The sequence below is a fragment of the Orcinus orca genome, chromosome 13 (assembly GCF_937001465.1).
Source record: "Orcinus orca chromosome 13, mOrcOrc1.1, whole genome shotgun sequence".
In the NCBI taxonomy this organism is placed as follows: Eukaryota; Metazoa; Chordata; class Mammalia; order Artiodactyla; family Delphinidae; genus Orcinus; species Orcinus orca.
Genome location: NC_064571.1, coordinates 34,298,337 through 34,317,919, shown reverse-complemented (window position 1 = coordinate 34,317,919; position 19,583 = coordinate 34,298,337). Strand labels below are relative to the sequence as shown.

General features: G+C 39.4%; 1 long non-coding RNA gene across 2 annotated transcripts in view; it reads right to left on the bottom strand.

The window, feature by feature from the left end:
- LOC117195579 (uncharacterized) overlaps positions 1-19,583 on the bottom strand; it is a 60,760-nt gene that overhangs the window by 3,085 nt on the left and 38,092 nt on the right. For both annotated transcript variants that reach the window (XR_004475313.2, XR_004475315.2), the window contains one exon: positions 6,598-6,788. This is a non-coding gene — a long non-coding RNA (uncharacterized LOC117195579). The remainder of the gene's footprint in view (positions 1-6,597; positions 6,789-19,583) is intronic.

The window sequence follows — 19,583 nt, the reverse complement described above, 5'->3', positions numbered from 1 at the left end:
CAAGACCTTTTAAGCTATGCTGACAAGTCTGGGCTTTATCTAAATATGAAGAAGCAATTAGATGGTTTAAAACAAGGAAGTGAAAGTATTTGATGTGTGTTTTCAAAAGGTCACCCTGACTTCAGATGCACTGAGGTGATCATCAGTAAGTGGGCAAGGACCTTTCACACTTCCTCTCCCTTGATCCTTACTACACTCTCTGCAGGTAGGCTAGGCAGGTATTGTTGCTATTCCTAATTCACAGGTGAGGAAACAGGCTCAGAGAGATTTTGTGATCTGTTCGAATTTACATCAGTCGTAAATGTCAGAGCCAAGCCAGAAATCTGGCTTTTTTTGTTTGTTTTTTTTTGTTTTTGTTTTTGTGGTACGCGGGCCTCTCGCTGTTGTGGCCTCTCCCGTTGCGGAACACAGGCTCCGGACGCGTAGGCTCAGCAGCCATGGCTCACAGGCCCAGCCGCTCCACGGCATGTGGGATCTTCCCAGACTGGGGTACGAACCCGTGTCCCCTGCATCGGCAGGCAGACTCTCAACCACTGCGCCACCAGGGAAGCCCAGAAATCTGGCTTTTTAAACTCTTTTTAAACAGGTTTAAAGGAACCATAGTGGTGTCTGGCCAAAAACCGATCAGTCGGGACTTCCCCGGTGGCACAGTGGTTAAGAATCTGCCTGTCAAGGCAGGACACATGGGTTTGATCCCTGGTCCAGGAAGATCCCACATGCCACAGAGCAACTAAGCCCATGTGCCACAACTACTGAGCCTGCACTCTAGAGCCTGGGAACCACAACTACTGAGCCTGTGTGCCTAGATCCCGGCCTCTGCAACGAGAGAAGCCACTGAAATGAGAAGCCCGTGCACTGCAACAAAGACCCAATGCAGCCAAAAATATAAATAAATAAAATACAAAACTGACTAGCCAGTGTCACTGCCCAACCTGGAGGACCATGCTGCCTGCCCTCCTGGCCCATTCCCTATATGCCTGGGAGCTCCTACCACTAACTCCCTAACTCTTTAGAGCCTTGCTTTCCAGCTACCCCAGGAAATCAAGTTCAGAGAGATAAAAAGCAGAAGGAAGACAATAATGTGAATTCAGCATCCACTATGTACCCTACCTTCTTTTCCAAAATCCCTTTATGGATACTGAAATGGGTTGGATAGTGTCCCCCCAAATTGATATCCACATGGGACCTCAGAATGTGGCCTTTGTTACAGCTAGCCTAGGAAACTAAAACAAATGCTAAATTCAAAGCCAGTTTTTAAAAAAGAAAGAACTATTAATTACATATAAAATAATCACCAAAGATACAAATTTCAAAACTTAGGGTTTAACAGAAAAATTAAACTGACTCTTGGTTTTGGTGCACTTCCAGCTGCTTTCCTGGGTGCTAAGTTTGTAAAATAAAGATGATGTCAGCTGAAAATATGGGCTTTGAGAGAGAAGGGAATCTGCAGAGCTGAAGTCCAGGAAAACTGCCCCTGCCCCTCCCCACCCACAGAATATTCTTTTTTTTTTTTTAATTGGAGTATAGTTGATTTACAATCTTGTGTTAGCTTGTGCTGTACAGCAAAGTGAATCAGTTATACATACTGAACATTGGCTTTCTCAGCCTACAGAGCACCCTCCATACCACGGAAACTACCATTTCTGAACCAAGTGCTTCCACTGTGCTAGGCACTTGACTAGCTTGACCTCACTCTCTCCTCTCCACAACCCCGTCCAGCAAATACTAAGCTCTCAATTGCTATTTGTTGACCAACAGACTAGCCCTGAAAGGCACGTCCCAACCTGTGTCAGGAAGCCAAGTGCTGTTGTGGAAAGCTTTCTGGCAGGTCACCTCTAAGATCCCTTCCAATGTCTGAGTGTTCTTCATTCTCTGACTCTATCTCTCTGCTAAAGCAGCACCCAGCCAACACCCAAGAAAGGGCTTTCCTAGTCAATGAAACACTCCCCGTTTCCTGAGCTCCAGCTAAGCCCAGAAATAAACACACTTCAGGGCAAAGTAAAATTCTTCTCTGTGCTGGCTTTTTGCCCATGTCAAGTTGAGAGAACAAAATTCCAAAGGTGATTCATAGATAGCCTCAGAACAGAGACATCAAGCAGAGACGCACGTACACACGTCTTTCTCTCTCACACACACATACCTCCAGCCACGTGCCTGTTCCCAAAGCCTGACTGTCTCAGACTTGGCCCCACTGGTATCCTAATGGGTGAGGGAAGGTGGAAAGAAAGCAAGAGTAAACCTATTCGCAAAGCTGGTAGAGTTCCAAGATTAAGCCCTCGGGACCATGTTGCCTTTAAACTCCCAAAATGGGCTCCTCAAGGTACTTGTCACAGATGGCCAAAAATAAAGCAAAGTTAAAAGCTTCTTGTAATCCAAAGTGAGGAAGAGAAAACTTACTGAACTGAGAACCAAGAGATCAGGGCCAAAATCCACCCTACTGCCAACTGCTAGCCATGTGACCTTGGACAATTCGCAGCTTCAATCGACGAAGGATTAATTTATCTACAAGTCTCCTCAACAATCCCTCATCCACTGGGCAAGTCCCTCCACTGCCTTTCCCCAGTTCCCTGGACTCCCCACTGCTCTCATACTGCTGCCCACACACATGCTGACATTTGCACACTTCTGCCTTTGCACAGACCATACCCTCCCTCTGGAAAGTTCTTCCCAGCCCAACCCCTGAGCGTACAAATCCAGCCCTCCCTTCAAGGTTAAATCCAAAGGATTCTACAAAGTCTTCCTGGATCCTTTCAGTTGGAAGTAATCTCATTCTTAAGCTCCTCTAGCACTCTCCCTGTGATGAAATTTGACTCTTTCTATCTCATGCTTTAGTCATTTAAGGTATATTTGTTAGCACCCTCCTTCATTAGTCTGTGAGCTTCTGGAAGGCATGATCTGTATCTGGTTCATCTTTGAATCACCTGTCGATCTTAGTGCATGCTCAGAAAGCCTCCAGAAGTTGCCAGAGGACACAGAATCCCTTAGTTATAGTTCCTGTCACTGTGGTTCTCTTTTTGTTCTCACCTGGGGCCAGAGTCCCAGGTAACTAATAAAGTTGGTTCATGCAAATAACTCCACATTATGTGACAAAATTTTACATGCATATTACAAACTTGGGGATGCATGAATGACTATTTCGTTTTGCAGAAGTCAATTGCAAGGAAACCCCACCTTCACTTGTTAGGCTGAGCCTCCTTCTGGGGAGCAGATATGGTATGAATGACTGCTGTCATCAAAGGACCCTAAAATACTTCAGCCCTAGCAGGTGTTCCAGGGCTGGGCCTGGGGTCTGGGTTCTGTGTATACTCTTCAGAAAGACATCTATGGGTTGCTTTGGAAGCTGATTGTGATGGGGAGAAGGAAATATTTGCTCAGCAGCAGTTTAAATAAAAAGTCCCTTCCCCCAGTGTACCCCTTATCCACACAGCCTGACCTCAGGCTGGAGGATTAGAGCATTTCTTGAAGAATAATGGATCTGTTTGCCTTCAGAGTCATGACCTGTTTCTTCTAATTAAGACAAACATTCTATTTTGGTACAACATGAAAAAGTGAGGAAAGTGAGAAGGTTTTGAAAAATGAAGCACTTTTGTAAATTACCTAATCCTATTTTTTTTCTTTCCCAGGTGTCACCAGCCATTCCTACTTGAAACCTGACATGACAAACACCATCTATTTGTCCTCTAATGACAGACTAAAATTATTTTTAAGGCCATCTCTATGATGAAAAGCCCAAGATACAGCCATAAATTACCAAGCAGAGCCGTCTATTTACAAATATCATAAATAATCATAAGCATTATATATAACCATAAATAAATATCACAAAGTTCACCCTTTTCCAGCCATCAGATAAAGCCAAATAAGAAGTTAAATGGCCCCGTTCTGCTGACCCTCACCTGCCTGGTGAAGGAGACCTTCCACTTCTCCTGCTGGAGTCTGGCCACTCTCTCCAGGCTCCCTGAGAAAAATCAGCTTGGTGTACAATCCCGTGCTAATGCTTGCACGTTAAATGTTGGTAATCAAACCCCATTCATCACCCACACAGAGCCTAATATTGATTTGCATCTTGGGATTTCTAGTATTTAAAAGCTCTGCTCTGACATCAGACAATGGAATCAGATCAGCTTCGCCATTCCCCAGCCAAGCCACTTAAAGTTACTAAAATTCTCTCAGCCTCCATTTCCCTGTGTATAAATAGGAATGATAATAGTGCCTCCCCCATAGGATTTAGTAAAAGTTAGGTCATGTATATAAACCGCTTAGAACAGTGCTTGGCAGATAAAGACCAATCCAAAAACTGTTCACTGCTATTATTCCTCAAACGTATGTCTTGCCCCAAATGAAGCTTGACCTCCTTTGCCTTGTTTTATGTAGCTTAGAAAACAAGTGAGGACAGAGAAGGACACACACACACAGTGGAGACTCTATGCTAACAAGGTAGTTCCAGGTAACATCTGGCTGGGAGCACCTATCTATCATGTTACAGCATATAGGCTGCATTTCCCCCAAAGCAGAGCCTGAGACAAAGGCTTGCATGCGAGTTGTTTCTCTGGGGGTGTGATCTCAAGAGGCAGAAGTGGGAAGCAACAGGAAAGAAAGAAGAAGAAAGAGACAACATAAGGATGAATTATTGAGTTAGCCCCTGTTACATGAGACTGGGTACTGGGTCCTGTGGGATCATGTGTGATGCCCATGTTGTCCACTAAAGAAGCATTGCTCCATCAGCTCCTACTGTCCATTGGTCAAGAGTTGGCCCATCCACATGCATGAGAGCCAAGCAATTCCTAAAGAACCCTGTCCTGCAGCAGTGGAAAAGATGCACAGTTAGGAGCATAGCACTATCCTGAGAGTTGCACCCATGAAATTGCTGGAAATCTGTACTGAACGGGTCACCACAGCAGTAAATGGAATAAGAGATAAAGCCAAAATGCTATTAGGTTATAAAGAGCTTTCAACAAGAGACAACCAGAAGAGGATGAAATGTTCTTAAAGTAGACTTCCAAGAGATTGCCTCTTTTCTGACAAATATACCATCTCCACTGTGTTTAAGTACATGCCATTAGATGATGGGAACTTGATTACTTCTTGGCTCCTGACTCAAAATAACCACCTGCAGGTGTTCTTGCAAAGTTTACATCCCAACCTCACCGACTTCACTCTTCCTCACCCTCTATTTCCAAATCAGAGAATCTTATGGTGGACAGTTCCAACTACCTCCATCAGAAACATGGCTCCTTTCTGTAACGGCCATGACAAAAGGCAGCTAGTTCATGCTAGGACTCTCTCAGTGAAGGAAATTTCTGTTCCTCAGGATGCAGCTGATCCATCTTCCCACAGCTCTATTAAAAAGTTATCTGACCTTCAGCTATACAATTCAGATTGAACACACCTTAATCAGTACTCTTTCCACCAAACAGCCCAGGTCTCTTTTGACTATCCTATATCAGAGAGTAGGAGCATTAACATAGTTCTAGGGTGAGACTGGAAATGGACACTGCTGTCCATTGCAAGTGAATAGCAGCTGTTTCTGATCATTTTTGAGAAGACCAGAAAAGAACGCAATTGACAGATGAATGACCTCTCATACCTTGTACCCAAGGTTGTGTTGATCTGCTTCGGCAAAAAATACCACAGTAGGGACTTCCCTGGTGGCACAGTGGTTAAGAATATGCTTACCAATGTAGGGGACATGGGTTTGATCCCTGGTCCAGGAAGATCCCACATGCTGTGGAGCAACTAAGCCCATGCACCACAACTACTGAGCCCACATGCCACAATTACTGAAGCCCACCCACCTACAGCCCATGCTCCACAATGAGAGAAGCCACTACAATGAGAAGCCCACGTACTGCAACAAAGAGTAGCCCCCACTCACTGCAACTACAGGAAGCCCGCACTCAGCAATGAAGACCCAACACAACCAAAAATAAATAAATAAATTTATTTATTTATTTATTTATTTATTTATTTTTTAAAAGACCACAGTAGAAATCAGAGCTACTACTTGGGTGAGTTTGCAGTAGTCTACTACCAGTCTCCAGGATTTGTCTGGATTTCTCAGGTGTCAGTCTGATGAATTCAATGGGAATATGATGGGAAATATCTTGCATCTTTAGATCTTGAAGACTGGCAATCATTTCTGCCAGTGCATCACTGGGCCTGGTCCGTTTTTCTTTATCACTTAGGATGACCAACTTATCTCAGTCATCCTGGGCTTTCCTGGTTTGAAACCTGAATGCCCCACATAATGGGAACCTCCTGAGTCCCAAACAAACTAGGATAGTTGGTCACCCTAGTGCTGCCTCCCTTTACCATCCCCAGAAAGAGATAAAAGCCTATTTATATGCTACCATGAAGGCCCTCTAGGTTTCACACTTAGCTTTTAATTGCTGATTAATCATTTGCTTCTTATTATCTTTTTCCAGAACATCAGATAACAATAGACACACAGTTCCATCTTCTTATAGTTAATACTGCCCCAGTATTTCTCAGCACCTGCATTCTTTTCCACCAGCATGCAATTCTAATACACTGCCAGTGAAACTTTTAACTGTGGCACTGCTATGTTGTTATTTGTGCCAGGAGTTAACTGTTTACCTTCTGCTGGTGATGGACTCTTTATTGGCAACTGGGCAGCAAGTGATCCAGCTCTAAAATCTCACTCCAGCATCTGCTTTCTTGACCACTTGTGGCACCAACGGTTGCAAGCTGGGTTCCCTTGGAAGTGGATCCTGAGCTGGAGAATAGCATGCTGGTGAATTACTAGGAAGCGAGCTTGGAATTAACACCTGTGGAAGCGAAGGGAGGAAAACAGGATTGGGTAGAGGCACAAGTCGTGCCACACTGCAACCTCAAAGGAGGATTCAGCTCACCCTCCAGTGAGCTCTGAAACTAGTATGACCCTTCAAAATTGTCCCAGGTTGAGGGAGGGAGTCTTTATGTCCTGTGTAGTAAAAAAAGTAACCTGGTCCAAAGATAAGTCTTGCCTTTGTCCCAAGCTCCTGGAAGGTCATAACTAAGCCCTTGGAATGTCCTGCCTGGTAAAAGTGTTTTTATTTACCTAAGAGCCTTGGGCCACAGTAGATAGTTTCACAATGTGATTTATGGTAGGTTTATTGGGTCACAGGTATCAGCTTGATCTCTAGTGAAGTTGGAGACTGATGTCAGCCATGTGGGCAGTCAACCATGTCCATGTGATTGAACCCCAAATAAAAACTCTGGACACTAAGGCTCAGGTGTGCTTACCTGGCTGGCAATACTCCATGGATTTTGTCACATATTGTTGCTAGGGAATTTAGTGCTGTCTGCAATTCCCCTGGGAGAGGATGACTGGAAGCTCCATGAGTGGAACTTTCCTGGACTCTATCCTGTGAGTCTCTACCATGGATGATTTCAATCTGTATCCTTTCATTGTAATAAACTGTAACCATGATCATAACAGATTTCAGTGAGTTCTGTGAGTCTTTCTAGTGAATTATTAAAATTGAGAGTAGTCCTAGAGATGCCCAAACTCTGGAATTAGTGTCAGGAATGAGGGTGGTTTTGGGGAATTTTGTATATCCTGACTTTGATCAGTGATTGGATGTGATATGTATTACCCCTGGAAGGATGGTAACTTTGGGTGTGGTTTTCTTCTACCAAGGCAAACCAGGAGGGGGCTGGCAGCTGGGGAGTTTCTGCTAGTAATGGTCCCACAGACTGGGGAATGAAGCTTTTCATTCCTGAAGAAAGCAAGTACATCACAGCATCCACCACAGTGGGACAGGCATTAGTCATCAGATGTAAAGGACTGGATTAACATTTCTTTGAAAGGAAGGAAGAAGATTCACATAGCCACTAAATGGGAAGAAAGTTGTATTACTGTTTCAGTTTTTGGAATACTAGAAAATGGAATGCTTGTTTCCTGGACAGAGTTTGTGTCATTGTGTGTCCCTCCATGACTTTCTGGAGTTAGTCATTCAATGCTGATTTCTAATGACCAAAATCACTATCATAATCAGCACCCATGGCTCCTTGTTGGAACCCCTCTCAGCAAGTATCCATGTACTGACTTCAACAGTTCTCCTAAGATGTGAAACCTAAATGTAAAAGTCAGAAGCCAAAACCATTGCGTTGTTATGTGTCACTTTGCCTATGAGGTAGACAGTCCCCTTTGCGATTTACATCATGCTGAACAGGGCCAAAGACATAATCTGAAGCCATGGGTGGGTGTCAAAATTGCATTAGCCTCATAAGAACACAATGCTAACAGTAAACACCTATTAGCTGTAATAAGTAATGACCATCCAATACACACCCAATTTCAAGTCAAATTTGTTAAAGCCTTCTGCTATGGGTCTGTGGCCACTGATCAAAATATACAACAGCTATTAAAGCTTTAATGGAGTTTTCAAAAGGTCATCAAGTTTTCCTTGGCCTTCCTTATTGCCTGCCTCTGCCCCACTCCAAAGTTGGAATGATTTCTCCTGTCTAGAAAGCTTTGTTTTTTATTAAACGTCTCTAGACAAAGAGTTTCCACAACTTCCCTTGGTAATCACTTCCCCTGTTCTTTAATCTTGAAGTTTAACTGAAAAAAAAATTTAAGACATTTCCTTCTGTCAGACTGCCAATGAAAAAATATATGGGTTAGTCTGCTCTGGTCTGAGTTAAGTGTTCAGTAAATATGAAAATTCTTTTTCTCTTCCTCTTCCCCCTTCAGACTCTTAGCAAGCAGTCACATTAGTATTCTACTAACCCTAGCAAAGTAAATAGCTGCTACTTTCCCTGATGTCTCTCCTAAATCAAATGACTTATCATGGCTACACAAAAGAGCTGGGTTTCAACTCAGGAACCACAGAGGGATGGATCCATGCCAAAATCCAAATTCTCTTCCAGAAAGGGCTCTGGTAAAGAAGGGTCTTCCCCCAAAACAAATCCATTCATAAGTCCTAAATAGAGTCGACATTAAGTCCACAATTGAAGGATAGCCTTCTTTTTCAAAGCTGAGGGCAAGATAGAGGGGTTTTTTCCCTAATTAAACAGTTAGCTGACTTCTGACTTCCATAAAGATGGAAGCATCTTTATCACGACAGATGGATGATTAAATATAAGATTTGGGATTTAATGTTTATTTTAAACTGTACTATTTTATAGCATTAAAAGGTATTCCAGTCATCACTATAATTACTAAACATGCAAAATAGATTATGATAATGCAAACTGAACTTGAATTTTAGAAGATAAAAGTGGAAGAAACAATAATTCTTAAGCACTTTTCAACACTCAAAAACAGGCTGTAAGATCATCTGTCTCTCAAGTCTACAAATACAAATGCTCACAGTAAGCAGGCAGGCAGGAAGGCCAGTAATGCAATCGTGAGTGCTGAGGACTCTAACACTTGGAGCAAAGGCCCACGTGAAGGAGGTAGCTGCTACGCAGAAACACAGGACTGTTTTCTTACCACGATGCCAGCCCAGTGTCTCCAGATCTTCTGATTTTCCCAGAGAAGCTGGAAATTCAGGTTTCATGTAAAATTTAATCATTGTTAAATCTCATAATTCTGAGAGCCAAACAAAACCCTTTTGAATGCCAGATTTAGCCATTAACCACCAGTGTGTAACCTCTCAACTAGAAATAGGTGAGATTCTGGTTATTAGGTAGAAGGTAGCTTAGTAGACACCAAAGATCCGTCCCGATTCTGCAAAATACTGCTGAACAGTAAATCACCCCAAATTCAGTGGTATAAAACAACAAAGATTTTATTATGCTCAGGATTCTGTGGTCAGAAATTTGGACAGGGGCTTCCCTGATGGCGCAGTGGTTGAGAGTCCGCCTGCCGATGCAGGGGACACGGGTTCGTGCCCCGGTCCAGGAAGATCCCACATGCCGTGGAGCGGCTGGGCCCGTGAGCCATGGCTGCTGAGCCTGCACGTCCGGAGCCTCTGCTCCACAACGGGAGAGGCCACAGCAGTGAGAGGCCCGTGTACCGCAAAAAAAAAAAAAAAAAAGAAATTTGGACAGGGCATGATGAGGATGATCTACCCGTGATTCACAGTGTCTGAGATTCAGCAGGGAAGATTTGAACTTTTGGAGGTAATTGAATGATGAGGACTGGAATGATCTAGAGCTTCAGTTGCATGTCTAGCACCTGGACTGGGATGTCTCAAAGTTTGGGCTTAGCCAGAACTGTCAACTATAGCTGTGATGCTTACAAATATGGCTACTCCATGTGTTTTGGGCGTCTACCTAGCATGGTGGCATCTGAATAGAAGACTTCTTACCTGGTGGCTCAGGGTTCCAAATGTTCCAGCAAATAAAGCAGAAGCTCATGGCCTTCTGTGACCCAGCTTCAAAAGTCACATAGCATCACTTACGTTGTAGTCTACTGGTGGCAGCAGTCCAAGCCCACCCAGATTTAAAGGGAGGGCATGTAGACGAACTGCTCAACGTTAAAAGAGTCAAGATTTTGCAGCCATTTTTTTAAAACCACCCCAGGTAAGAAAAGCTTATGTTTGATGCAGGAAAGATCTGTATTCAAATCCTAGCTCTACTTTTTACAAAGCAGCATTAAGCAAATCATTTAACATCATTGATCCCCAATTTCCTCGGAAGGTTAGAAATGTGTGTGAAGTCCATGATATATTGTGCATGCTCGGTGAATAGTAACTATTCCTTCCATTCTATTTATCTATTTTATATATAGTACTGTGTATCTGTTAATCCCATACTCTGTTTTATCCCTCCCCCACCCTTTCCCCTTTAGTGACCATATGTTTGTTTTCTATGTCTGTGAGTGCGTTTCTGTTTTGTAAACAAGTTCATTTGTATTATTTTTTTAGATTCCACATATAAGTGATGGCATATATTTGCCTTTATCTGACTTACTTCACTTAGTATGATAATCTCAACATCTATCCATGTTGCTGAAATGGCATTATTTAATTCTTTTTTATGGCTGAGTAGTATTTGATCGTATATATATACCACATCTTCTTTAACCATTCATCTGTTGATGGACACTTAGGTTGCTTCCATGTGTTGGCTGTTGTAAATAGTGCTGCTATGAACATTGGGGTGTGTGCATCTTTTTGAATTAGAGTTTTTGTCTTTTCCGGGTATATGCCCAGGAGTGGGATTGCTAGATCATACGGTAACTCCATTTTTAGTTTTTTTTAGGACACTCCATACTGTTCTCCATAGTGGCTGCACAATTTACATTCCCACCAACAGTGTAGGAGGGTTCCCTTTTCTCCACACTCCCTCTAGCATTTATTATTTGTAGATTTTTGATGATGGCCACTCTGACTGGTGTGAGGTGGTACCTCATTGTAGTTTTGATTTGCATTTCTCTAATAACTGTGATATTGAGCAACTTTTCATGTGCTTGTTGGCCACATGTACATCTGTTCTTTCCATTTTTATCATATTGTAGAGGAAGATGATATGGACTTTCTTAACTGGGTTCCCTTTGTAGCTTTTCAGAATTTATTGCAGGGTCAGTGACTAATTTGACAGGCATTTTATTTACTGACAACACACCCTGAGTGCTTAAGAAAGGTCACCTGCAAACAAAATCATGACCCAACTAGAGTACAACAAAGCATTCTCATACCAGTGTCATGATGGTCTATTTTGAGCAAGCAAACATCCTTTGAAAATGGCTGCTTGCTCTGGAGTCTCAAAAACAACCACCAGTCTATAGGTTTTAGAAGGAGAGAGAGGTCTCTAGTAATAGTGGGTGGTTGAGTCAAGATGGAAATGATCTTACAGTGCTTATCTGCCTTAAGTTGAAGGAGCCTCTTAGTATCTGCATGTGTCATAAATAATATAATCACCTCTGTGCAACTGGATAGTGCTAATGGAACCAGTGAGGCCCACAGTATATAATATTTATTTGAAAGAGAAAATGATTTCATTTTATTTCTGGTACAGCCAAGCATTCGAGTAGCACAAGATGAGCCTTTCAATTGCATGTTTAATTCATTCAGATGATTTGTGCACAGCAAGGAGATTTTAATCCCAGGGATTCTTAGTAAGAATGTCCTTAGGTTAGTATGTTCTCAAAGGCTTCTGAGATTGGATTCTACTTAACGCCATCTTGCAGACTAAGCTATAGAGTCAGAAAGCCCACCAAAGGCCCAACAAGTAAGAGTAAAACTTCCCTCTGCTACGTCAGTTCCTCAGAGATGGCTGCTCACACCTCCCAGGTCAGACCAGCTCGCAAGCTGAGCCTACACTAGGATCTAGTATCTCTCACATTTTTAAAAATAGTAGTACAGTTTTATTTGACCAATAAACAAATCCAGATTATAGTGAGAAAGTTCAACACAGCTTTATAAGTAATTGATTAATCTAGAATACCAAAAAAAAAAAATCAGTAAGTATGTGGAAGATTTGAATAACACAACTAGCAAACTTGATGAAATTATCATGGTTATAATACTATAAGCCAAAACTCTAGAGTATATCATTATAGATTACATAGATCATTTGCAAAACAAGATTATGTTCTTATCCATAAAACAAATCTAACAAATTTCAAAGAATATCATGCAGAATATTTTTTCTGATTATAGTAAAATGCAACTAGAAATCAGTTTAAAGATATTTTTACAGTCCACATATCATAGGCACTGTTTTTAAAGGTAAATAGACTTTATTATTGAATTTTTATTAATACTATAAAGCCCTTTTAATCATGTAAGAAATCATTTGTATCATTTTTTTTAGATTCCACATAAGTGATATCATATGATCACATTTGTAATTAAACAGCCTTTTGTGTCATCATTTGTAATTGTGTAGGCCCCACGCTAGAATGTAAACCCCATGTGGTCAGAGACCATGTCTTACTTATCTCCAGCGCCCAACACAATGCCTGACTCATGGTAAGTGTTTGATACAATTTGGTGCATAGTTTGCAATACTGCACTGTTTATTCTGGAAAAATAAATTAGAAAATATACATAAGATATTATCTTATGGAGCAATTTCCATTTATGATATAGATACATAGTTATTGATGTGAAAAGGCATCCATGGATTTGTTTTCCAAAACTGGTTACAAAACAATATACATATTAGGTAGTAGTAGAATGTAGTGCTTAAAAGTAGTAGATGAATGTGGGCAAGCGACTTACCCTCAATGAGCATCAAAAGAGGGATTAATAATAATCTCAAGTGTGAAGGGCTGTTAGAAGGATGAGTGAGAAAACTGACTAGATAAAATAAAGTAAAAATAAAATAATAAAAAATCTCAGCAAAGTACCTGAGATATATACTAAGTGCATGATAAATATTAGTTGTATTGGAAATTACAACCTCCGTTTATGGAGAAAAGTACTTTTCTGTGTGTATATAAACAACTCAAAACTATTCACATCAAATTTTAACATGAATACGTTGGTAGGATTTTCGATTTTTTTAATTTTCTTTTTTATTTTTGTCTATTTTCTGGACAATAAGGCTATTTTAATCTGGGGTTGGGGATAATAACTTAGTTTTCTTCTGTAACTCTAGCTGCCTGATCCTTTATTACAAAGCAGAATATTTTGGAGGTGGCTTGTCCAGAAAAATGATCTCAGACTTATTTGAGTGAGGAAGACCAAATGAAGGTTTCAAATGGCTGACTGAAGAAAAGTGTTTGCCTGGTCACATTCTCCAAATTCCATGGACATGAGGAAATGTGCAAACAAAATAAATTTTAGCAGAGCTGAAAAACCGAGAGTTGCCACTAGCAAATCAGAACCTTGAGAAGCTTCTAGAAAAAGCAGATGGAAACAGATCTAAAGAATCCAGACTTCCAGAAAGGAAATAAGAAGTCCTCCAAGAAAGAACTCTAAAACAATCAAATGATCAGAGGCAGTAGGGATAGAAGAAGGAATAGGTGATAGGCCTGGGCAATGTTTTAAGAGTGGAGGAATGGTGTTCCTGCCCAGGTAGAGTGCCTGGTGCTGGCTTTGACCTCAAGTGCAGCTCTGGACTCTGGGAATTTTGACACAGGAGCCTCAGAGTAGATACTGGGGCTGGAACAAAGCAATTCCCTAAATATTTTGGGCTACCTCAAGGGAAGATCCTAACCTTCATCTGAAGACAAACTACTGGTTGCCCTAAAGGGATGTCTAGCCTACCAGGACCCATAAGTGTTCTTCAGTCCAGAACGAGCACCAACACCACCCACCAGAAGCGTAGTGATCGTCAAGAGAAACAGGGATTTCCATTTGCACTAGAAAAAAAACATATCTGAGCTGTCAATTCTGTCTATTTATATGCACTCACCTAAAAATATGAAGTGCCATGAAGTATTGTCAAACATTCAATGGAAATCAATAGTTGACAGAGTGAAGGGAAGGTGAAAAGGAAAGAAGGAAGGAGGGAGGAAAGGAAAAGGGAAAAAAGAAATAATTTCAGCATGTCTGGAGGAATCTCTGAACTCCAGCATTTAAGAGAAAATTTTAAATAATCAATAGAGAGGGTAAAAAAAGGTTATGTTCAGAAGAACAAGAATCTGCCTGGCATAAGGCTTCTCCTCTGTAACTAGGCTCTAGAGCGCCGTGGAGCAATGTCTTCAAAGTTCTCACGAAATACCATTAATTATGAACCAAGAATTCTCAAATTAACTATCATTTAAGTGTCAGGGCCAAATAAAGACATTTTCATACACATGAGTCCTCAGATGTTTTAAAATTCAGAAAGCTTTTCTGAACAGATTATATAAGTATAGACAATATTAAGATGGAAAATGAATCTAAGAAAGAGAAAGGATTGTTTTAAAAAATAGTGGTAGATAAAAATAAAGTATAGTTAATGCTAAGTACATTTAAATAGCATGGTTGTTAGCCTTAAGCAATTTGTAAGACAGCAGTGGAAGTCGCACCCCAGTTCTTAAATACCTGGCTTGGAAGTGGCACTCTAACTAGTGGCACTAGTTAGAGCCTGCTGGTCAGAACTAGTTTATAGCACATTTAACTGCAAGGGGCTAAGAAATCTGGGAGAGTGCATGAATATTATATTAAATGAATATGAAATGTCCTCAATAGTTCATAATGATTTTAACTTCCTAATGGACTGTATCTTTCAACAACATGTTATGTCCCTCTTTAGCCATATAATGGCTTTCATATTGGAATCTATTTTTCTAGAAATACTGACCTCTCTATCTTTTTTTGGTTATAAGTTGCTTATTTTCAGTTTTTCTGTGTCACTTTTGTGTGTGTGTCTCTTGTGTACATCAAATAACTGAAATTTATTCTCTAACTCAATCTGTCTCTACATTTAATAGGCTATTTTAATATAACCACCTTTATTTTATTACCTGATATTTGATAACTGATAACTGTTTCCATTCCTGTTACCTTTTTTCCTATGAGCTATCATTGCATTGTTTCTTCTTTTTCCTTCATCTTTAATTTTTGCTGATTAAAGAAGTTTTTTGTTTCCTTTTTTGCTCTAGTGGTTTAAAAATAACATGTTCTATTTCCACTTTTCTCAAGATTAAATGTACACTGAACACATTTTAAATACACTGAACACATGTATTTAAAATGTTTTAATTAAAAGTTTTATTAAACTTTTAAACTTGAAAAATAATTTGTACATACAAGCTCTTGAAACAAAGCAAGATGCTTATCATGCTTTCATCCACTCTTTCCCTTTGCCTCCTCCTATGTTTGTTGAAAACATTTGAATTCTTTTTTCCTGTTTTTATTATTACTATGATTATTTTAAAGTTAAGCCTCTATTTACTAATAAACCATTTAAAATTGCCAAGTAGGTTTTGGCATTTAATGTAATGGCGTTAAAATGTAGGGTTTATTCAGGGAATATAATGAGGGTTCCAATTTAGGAGATTTACTATTGCAACTCACTATATTTACTTAGTAAATAAATGTCCCTTAATTTGATAATAGGAGTTACAGAAAACATCATACTTTAGGGTGAAATAGTAGAGGCATTTGATTAAAACTCAAAACAGGGAAAGATGCTACACAACATTATTCTGGAAGTTTCAATAAATACAATTAGATAAGGAAGGTGGGTAAAACTCATAAGTAGGAGGTGGGAGGGAGATGCAAGAGGGAGGAGATATGGGGATATATGTATATGTATAGCTGATTCACTTTGTTATAAAGCAGAAACTAACATACCATTGTAAAGCAATTATACTCCAATAAAGATGTTTAAAAAAAAAAAAACCTCATAAGTATTGGAGAAAAAGAGACAGAACCGCCATTATTGTCAGTTGACGTGATTATCTATTTTTTTTAACTAAATAAACCAAAAAACATAGAGAACTAATAAGAAGGCTCAGTAAGGCAGCCAATTATAAGATTAACATTTTAAAAAATCAGTAGCTTTGTACTTCAAAAAAACAATCTAATAGAAATTGCAATGAAATTTCAAAATCCCCAGAGGAAAAAAACTATGAAATACCTAGAAATAACCAAATAAAAAGATGCACAAACTTTGTGAAGAAAACTATTTTACTGAGATACTAAAAAAAATTTTTTCCAGATGAATGGGAAGACTAAATTTTGTAAAATATCAATTCTCCCATAATTAATTTATAAACTCAGAGACATGCCAGTCAGAACATCAACAGGGAACTTGTTGAAAAGGTGAATCTAAAATTCACAAGTGCGCAAAAAATGTCCGAGGTGAGAAATGTCGGTATTTTATAGGGTGATATTCACATGATACTAAACAATGAAATAGAATACACAGGTTCAAAACCAAATGCAAATTTAGTATATGACCACAAAAGAGTGAACTAGATAATAGATGATATTAGGACAAATGGTTATCCAATTGGCAAAAAGGTATAAAATTAGGTTCTTACCTTACACTATATGCAAGAATAAATCCTGGTTAGATTAAAAATCTTAATATTAAAAAGTTACCAGAAGAAAGTTTGAGATCAGAACTTTATAATCTTTATAATGTTTTCCTAAGCAAAACATAAAATGTATGAATCATAAAAGGAAAAGGTACTGATTTGATGACTCACAAATTTAAAGCATGTCTAAGGCAAACAACACCATAAACATACTTCAAAGAAAAGCAATAAACCAAGAAGAAAGATTTGCACCATAATAAAGTCACTATCCATTCATAAAGAGTGCCCACAAATCGGTAAGAACAATTTTTCTAAAAAGGAAACCAGGTACGATTAGGTAATTAACAGAAGAAACACACATGGCAAATAAGAAAGGATATTCAACCTCACTAGAAATCACAGAAGTGAATATTAAAGCAATATACTGAAACACTTTTTCCTCTCAGAATGGCAAAATTTTTAAAGATTGATTGTATTTATGCAAAGAATGTGATAAAATGGATAAACATACATTGTGGTGGGAATGCAATTCAGCGTAAGCTTCTTTGTGGCCACCTTGACAGTATGTAGCCAAACTTGCAGACCCTGGCCACAGGGGTGGCTTAGGTGTTTTGCCCACCCCTCTGCTGGTGTTGTGTGCAGGGGGCATGTTCAGTACCCTGCTTTTGCTCCCAACACCTGTTTTTGCTCCAGGCTCTTCAAAAGCGGCAGTTGGGTTTTTTGGTCTCTTTGTATCTTTTGTCCAGAATTTGCCTCAACTGTGCATGCATGCAGTTATTTTTAGTCCCATACAGTTTCTTTGTATTTTGTTGCTCAAGGATAGGTGTGTCCATGTACAAACACTGCAGTACCGCAGCAAAGGGTTCCGGGTCCCAGCCTGTCTCACTGGGAGCAAATAATCTCTGGTTGGTCTGCCCTTCTCAATAAAACCACTCCTGTCACACCAATCGCCCTTGGTTCTTTTTTGTTTTGCTTTCATATTTACATATCTTCCTCACCTAATTTACCATGTATAAATATAACACATCTATAAGAATATATATATAAAATATGCACAACTTTAAAACTAATGAAAATGCTGGAGAGGATGTGGAGAAGAGGGAACCCTTCTACATTGTTGGTGGAAATGTAAATTGGTACAGCCACTATGGAAAGCAGTATGGAGGTTCCTTAAAAAACTAAAAATAGAGCTGCCACATGATCCAGCAATCCCACTACTGGGCATATATCAGGAGAAAACACTAATTTGAAAAGATACATGCATGGGATTGAGACATATACACTACTAGATATAAAATAGATAACTAATAAGGAACTACTGTATAGCACAGGGAACTCTACTCAATACTCTGTAATGACCTATACGGGAAAAGAACCTAAAAGAGAGTGGATATATGTATATGTATAACTGATTCACTTCGTTGTACACCTGAAACTAACACCACATTGTAAATCAACTCTACTCCAATAAAAATTATTTTAAAAAAAAGAAAAGATACATGCACCCCATTGTTCATAAAAGCACTATTTACAATAGGCAAGACATGGAAGCAACCTAAATGTCCATCAACAGATGAATAGATAAAGAAGATGTGATAAATACACACACATACAATGGAATATTGCTCAGCCATAAATATGAATGAAATAAGCCATTTGCAGCAACATGGATGGACCTAGAGATTATCATACTAAGTGAAGTAAGTCAGAAAGAGAAAGACAAATACCATTATATGTGGAATCTAAAATATGATACAGGGGCTTCCCTGCTAGTGCAATGGTTAAGAATCCGCCTGCCAATTCAGGGCACACAGCTTCAAGCCCTGGTCTGGGAAGATCCCAGGTGCCGTGGAGCATCTAAGCCCACATGCCACAACTACTGAAGCCCGCGCGCCTAGAGCCTGTGATCTGCAACAAGAGAAGCCACTGCCAGGAGAAGCCTGCGCACAGCAACGAAGAGTAGCCCCCACTCGCCGCAACTAAAGAAAGCCCGCGCGCAGCAACGAAGACCCAACACAGCCAAAAATAAAATAAAGTAAATTAAAAAATAATAATAAAATAAAATATGATACAAATGAACTTATTTACAAAATAGAAACAGACTCACAGACATAGAAAACAAACTGATGGTTACCAAAGGGGAAAGGGGGGGATAAATTAGGAGTTTGGGATTAACAGATACAAACTACTATATATAAAATAGATAAACAAGCATCTACTGTATAGCACATGGAACTATATTTAATATCCTGTAATAAATCATAATAGAAAAGAATATGAAAATGTATGTATGTATATATACATGAATCACTTTGCTGTATACCAAAAACTAACACAACACTGTAAATCAACTATACTTCAACAAAAAATAAAATAAAACAATAAAACTAATGATACAACAAATATCCACATAACCTCTGTCGTGTCTCCACACACCCACCTCCCCATCTCATGACAGTATTGCTCTTCCAACTCATCAGTGTTAACTAATATCCTGATTTTTTGGTCTTTCATAATTTTCTTGTTTTTCTTTACACTTGTACCAAATATGTAGAATTATCTTTTAAACGAGCAATTTTTTTCATAAAGTTCCTATGAGGATTAAATGAGATAATGCTTAAAATCCTTAGCACAATGCCTGACACATATCAAGTACTCAAAAATGTCATCTATTGTCATGTACTAAAAAACGTCATCTATTGTCATGATTCTTTTAAATTTCCATTAATATAATGCAGAAGATCTTTCATTTATTCAGTAATTCATCTCA